The 5,937-nt window shown below is 40.5% G+C and overlaps 1 long non-coding RNA gene across 1 annotated transcript; it reads right to left on the bottom strand.

Moving 5' to 3' along the window:
* Nucleotides 1-623: 623 nt before the first annotated feature.
* On the bottom strand, nucleotides 624-4,450 carry LOC134492241 (uncharacterized). The gene is made up of 2 exons (XR_010067409.1): nucleotides 3,951-4,450; nucleotides 624-815 (listed from the first exon to the last, which is right to left on the bottom strand). It is a non-coding gene; the product is annotated as an uncharacterized LOC134492241 (long non-coding RNA).
* Between the last annotated feature and the right edge of the window lie 1,487 nt (nucleotides 4,451-5,937).

Here is a 5,937-nt window from a genome sequence, read left to right as displayed (position 1 = left end):
CTTGACTGCATTCACAGACTGCCCTTTCAAAGCCAAGAGGTATTGCTGCTTCAAGACCTGGGACAGCTGTTGTGATTCACCACGTTTACAGCACGATCTTATACAGGACTGAAGTTCAGCTGAGTTCAGAGAGGCATATGCACAGGATAACTGCCTTGAAAGTTTTTCTTTAAATCCTTAAAGGTGGCCAATAATTACTGGCCACCTTTAAAGGTTTTAAAGAGAAATTGTGATCAATGGGATAGAAGCTTACAGCTTGGAGCCCTTTGCTAAATTGTGTAAGATTTGGATGTAGCAATGGGAAAGTTGCATTGCTTCATTGTAATAAACCCAATCTCAGCAACAGATAGGATCTCCTGCTGAATGTCCTGAGGTCCCTCTGTGACCCCTCCTGCCTCACTCTTTGTCTCTTCCCCAGGTGGGATCCTTTGGCTGAAGCCTGGAAAAGAGATGTCCCTGAATATACACTTCTCTAGGATTCTGTTTGCCAGCACACCTTCAGACTGCATCTCCCTGATCACCTTCCCATCTGTTTCTGAAGGACCCTGAAGACTCTGGGACCTCTGCCACTGGGGATTAAGCTGCACATGTCTCTCACAGCACAGAAAAGCTAGAACATCATGTTATTTCCATTCATTTACTTGTTGTGTTCTCTCAAAGGCCTGCCTTGCTCCTGACTTCCATGCCAAGTACTCTTCTTTCTGTTGCCATGGTGCTGCTGCTGGTTTGGCATTAATATGCTGAGTAACTTCAGATCCTTGATCCTTCTACTTTTCAACGCTTTTTACGAGGTATTTCCCTCTTGATTGCATAGCCTGCGTTCCCAGGGAAAGATTAAACAAAACTTGAAATGTTGAAACTGCTGAATGAAGAAACCTGCTTCACAAAGGCACACTGTAGCAATGGCAGAAGTCTAGGGAGGAAATGGTCGATTGAAAGAGCCACAGGATGAACCCTGGGAATAATTGTTCAGTTTATTGCACCCTGTACACTATGCCCTTGCTCTGCTAATTTGCAGACTCAGATATATTGGCCTGTTTGCAGCAGTGGTGATTTCTCTGCAATCATTGCATACGATTATTTCTGCATACCATCCTTCCCCAACCTGAAACTGTCCAGATGTATTGGGTTGGGACTGCAACTTCTTGTATGCCCAGTTAGTTAGGCTATTTGCCAGGCTGGCTAGATGTTCTGGAAATTGAAATTACAGCCTATTTGGAGGGTGCCAGGCGGGGAGAGACTGGTGTGCAGTGTTATAAAGATTACTCTTTTCATCTGGCTGAAATACAGACAAACACACAGTACAAGCACATATGCATACAGGACCATTGATACTCGCTCCTCTCACTTAACTGCTATCAGTGTCTGTCGTATGGAACAAAGAGCCATTTACTGTTTTTAAGGACACCGCCAGGCTTTTCAAAATTCTCCTACTGGAACATATTTTGTTCTCCTCCTAAGTAAAGCCCCAGCATGCCTCACTACAGAAGTGGTGACGTAGTACAGAATAGGGGAATGTTTCCTGTGTTGTCAGTGCTTCCGCTTGAGTTATGGAACACAAGCTTCTGCCCACACTGTGATCCCTATCTAATGCATATATCGCCAAACACTGACTGACAACACCCCTCCAGTTGGGAACCTTTCTCAGCCCTATGTGGGGATGCTGGGGATGGACCTGAAGCCTTCTAAATCCAAAGCTTCTATGTCCATTTCTCAATATGGATGCTGCTTCTGCTGGTTCAATATATATAGGCTCATGATTAAGTGCATCCCAAACACACGTTTATCTGCCTGGTTTTGGCAATACTTTAAGACATACCTAAGTTTCTAGAAGTAGAGCTCCTTACTTAAATCTCATCAGGGAGAAGGAGCACTCTCTCTTCAGAAGCATTCCTTTGGGGAGTTGTTGCGGGGGGGACCTCACAATAACCCCAAATGGAGCATTTCTGACATGTCCAAACTTTGATCATCAACTGCCTGTCAGCAGAAGGCAGGGAAAGGATCATACCAACCCTTGCCAGGACTTCTGGTGGGAGGGGCAGGAAACAGAGACTAGGCTCAAGTGAGGAAGGACAGACACCCAAGCAGGCCAGATTAAGCCAGCAGGATGGTGGATCCCCGCTTTAAGCATTTACGAAGCTTACTGCCTCTGGAATCTCTGTTACTCATTTGCTATTCTCCCTTTTTTCATGCTACACTGCTCTTAAATTTCCTCTTAATGCTGACACGTGTTCCCAACTCACAGGAAAGTTACCAACTGAATATGAAGCAATACTTCTTCTTCCTCTCACAGAGTTATGCTCCTGTTATGCCCAAATGAGGGTTTGGTGTGTGCGTTCGCATAATCTTTCCTCATTCACACTGCACATTATGGATTCTTCAGTCATCTTGCCTTCAAGGAATTGCTTTTCCAGGAATCCTACATTAACTGGGTCCAACCTGCACTCTGGGAATGTTTTCCCACATTTAAGTATTTTAACCTGTCAGTAGGTTATACTCTGGAATCACCTCTTGGATTACTCACATTCACCATAGATATCATTATATCATTCAGGAACAGTGGGCCAAGCTCTGAGATCACCCCTTAGGGCTCCTCATATTTAGCAGCTGGACTTGTCAGTCAATCCACAACTCCAGGAATATCTCAGGGATCCTTCTCAAGGATCCTTTATTTAGTCTTTATCTCACTCAATCATCCATTTCAAAGTTTCAAGCATGGCCATGCTACAAGTATGGAAAGCACACTCTTTTTCATGTTCATTTGAGTAAAATGGGAGCATAGAGTTTGAGAATAAGATAAATTTAAAAGTTTTTTTTTACTTTTTTACTGATTAGATAAGAAATTACAATTAAGCATTTGAAGGTGATGCATGATTACAAACATCAACATTCTAATGTAAAGGGACGTAGGAGGATAAAAGGGAGAATCAAGAAGAAAATAGAGAAACAGGGATAAGAGAGAGTTGTTAAAGTTAACTGCAAGCATTGCCTGTCTCTCACTGTCCATGGAAAACTTGATCTTTGATTTCTTTGGGAGATGTCTGGATGGAGAAAGGATGATGGGGTCTATGGGAACCAGTGGGCTAATCAGGCTAATCATGATCATTTTTTGGCCTGTGTCTCTCCTTAACACCTTTAAGATATGAGGTCATTGTTCCTAATGCCTCAACCTGTCCTTCCTACTGATTTGTCAATACATTTTTCATACGTAGACTGTTCTGATGTTCTTCTCTTGCCCCCTTTTTCAGCTTTTCCACTTGCATCAACAGGTGACTGCAACTGGTTTTCTGTATCTAGGTCTCAGCTCTGCTTCTTACCCTTACGACAGTTGTTGGATGACTACAGTTCCCTGTCTAGCATCACTAATGCATCTGATGCCATCTTTCTACATCTACTGTTAACCGCAGTTAGCTATCAACATCTTGCACAACAGTATTTTTCCTGCAAAATCTAAAGAAGGAATTGTGTGTGTGTGTGTTAAGGTAAAAGGAGATCAAGAAGAGGAAAGAGTCCTGGTCTGGAAGACTACACTGAGGTGAAGCATTTTAATCATGGCATACTCTGGCAAAATGGGCTTCTTGGCCTATGACTTCTTTCTATAGAAATTCCCCGCTTCCTGAAATGGAGAAAACTGGCAAAAACAGTAACACTTTCATCTCCAGGGGAGGACATAGTCTGCCAGAGCATGATGTTTGGCTGAAATATAGGCCTGAAAGAACTAAGCATCAGAGTAGGAACACATCGATGGCATTAGCCACCAGCCCACCCCCAGTTTGGCCCCAATTATTGGAGCAATGCCTCTTGTTATGAGGCAACGCTCTCTGATAACTTAAGAAGTGATGATTAAGTGATACAACTGCTTTGAAAATTACCAGTGAAAAATGGAATGCCAAGTGAGAAGTGACTTGTGATTTTACAAGCATGTCTCGGTTTGGATTTGAAGATGTTACCTGTGTTGAAACCTGTGACCTCCAGAGATCCAGAAAACCCACAGTTCTGAACATTACAATTGTTTTTCTCTGGCAAGAGGTATTTAAATATACATCAACTGATTTCAAGGCCAGTCTGTTCTTGTACATCTTATCATAAAACTTTGGCTTAATTCCTATGAAGTTAAATGAAGCAAAGGCTCATCTGGAGTGGCTGTATGAAAGCTTATTTGGTTACTAAAACATATACAATAATTTTAACATATTAAAAGAGCAATTTCCCCTCAAATGTAAAGCTGATAGAGAGAACTTAAGTATGGGGAGAATGTAAAAATCTGAGTGAGGAGGAAACCAAACCTTACAGACCATGTCTGTATTCCTTTATGTCTTCCATATTTTATTGTAGGAGCATCTGTCATATTCAGAAGTATGCATTGGATTGACATGACTCCCAAATCTCAAGCCAAATTTGACCATTTTGGACTGAACTGGTGGGTTCTGAGGTGAAGCAGAATTGATCCAAAGCAGCCCCATATTAAATGGGATCAGTAAAATATGTTGGAAAAAAAAATGATAGATGCCTTTTAATATTAATGACATTATATTGTTCAGGAATGTTCTTTAATTAAGTAACCTCCCCCTGCCGTCTTACCTCCCCTAACTTATAACTGTTAAAAATAGTCTGTTTTATGTGATGGTAGCAATGGGAAAGTATGACTATCTATGTCCCCTCATGCTACTTTTAAGGCGTTCTTTTTACTGAGTTATGAAACATATTTAAAACTACTAAGTAAATTTTCAGCTGGAAGTTTCAGAATGCAGTTCTTCATTATAGCCTGGAAAAAATAATTAAAAAATTAAAACTCTCCTTAAAAACAAATAACAAACAACAAAAAGAAAAAAGGGTACATTTAAGTTTTGCTTTTCCAGAAAATTCCAGGATAAGGAAGGAATAGGGAAAGGTAGATAGAAATTGAGTGTTGACAAATCTTTTTGGTCATAATGGCCGCTGAAACAGTGCTGATCCTTTTATTCTTCTTTGTTCCACAGGATTCTTGTTTGTAATAGTTTTTTTTCCCAATTAGCTGCATTTAGAGGCCAAACTGATGCCTATTGTTTGCTAATTGTTTAGTATTAAACTTTTCTTGATTCTAATCTTATTCCTCTGAAAAGGAAAAACTGAAATTCCTGTTTTCCATCCAATCCTTTAGTCTTCTTTCTAATCCTTTATCATTCCTTTCTTCTTTTTGTATTCCAGTTTAAACCATCAACTATTCCCATTATTATATTTTAACAGAACAAAATGAGTAGAACTTATTTCATCAATTCCCAACCTTTTCTATTAGTTCTGTAGTAGATTCTTTTTAATCCTCATTCTCTGTTCCAGTCCTGACAATTCATTCACTTTAACACCTTATTTTATCCCTGCATTATCTGAGCAGTTAAATAAGTTGTATAAGCATCATCACCCCTTTCTATGTTCCCTCCCCATTTCACCTACTAGGAATTAGGTCAAGCACTCCATTTAATTCTATATCCTCTCATTTCAGTTTTTCATAGTACCATTTTTTTTAATTTGCATTTTTTTATCATTGCACATTTTCTTCTTGGGTTAATCTGTTTTTCCTATGATTCTCGACCTTTATGTGGGTGTGCTTCACATAAGTACAACAGTGTTGTGTGTTTCTGTGTGCAGAAGGTTTTGTAGATGAAGGCCTGCTGTGGCCATTGCCCAGACTCAGTTCCTCCTCCACCCTATTAAATATCCAACATTTGCAGCTCGTGGGATCCAACCCACTCCTGCTTCTAAGAAGACTCTTCTTGCAGAGGAGAAAGCTGGAGGGCTGTAACTCTTACTGAACTTTTGAATGATAAACTCATAATTTTGGGTGATAGTGCCCTGTAAAGCATCTTGAATCCCATGCTGAGAGGGCTGGACTGATGGCATTCAGTTTGTCTTTTCCCTCAAACTCTCTTCCATACGATCCCATTTGTACAAAGGCGTAAT

Source organism: Candoia aspera, chromosome 2 (assembly GCF_035149785.1).
Source record: "Candoia aspera isolate rCanAsp1 chromosome 2, rCanAsp1.hap2, whole genome shotgun sequence".
Taxonomy (NCBI): domain Eukaryota; kingdom Metazoa; phylum Chordata; class Lepidosauria; order Squamata; family Boidae; genus Candoia; species Candoia aspera.
Note: the sequence above shows the minus strand (reverse complement) of the source record. Positions and strands in the feature narration are given on the sequence as shown.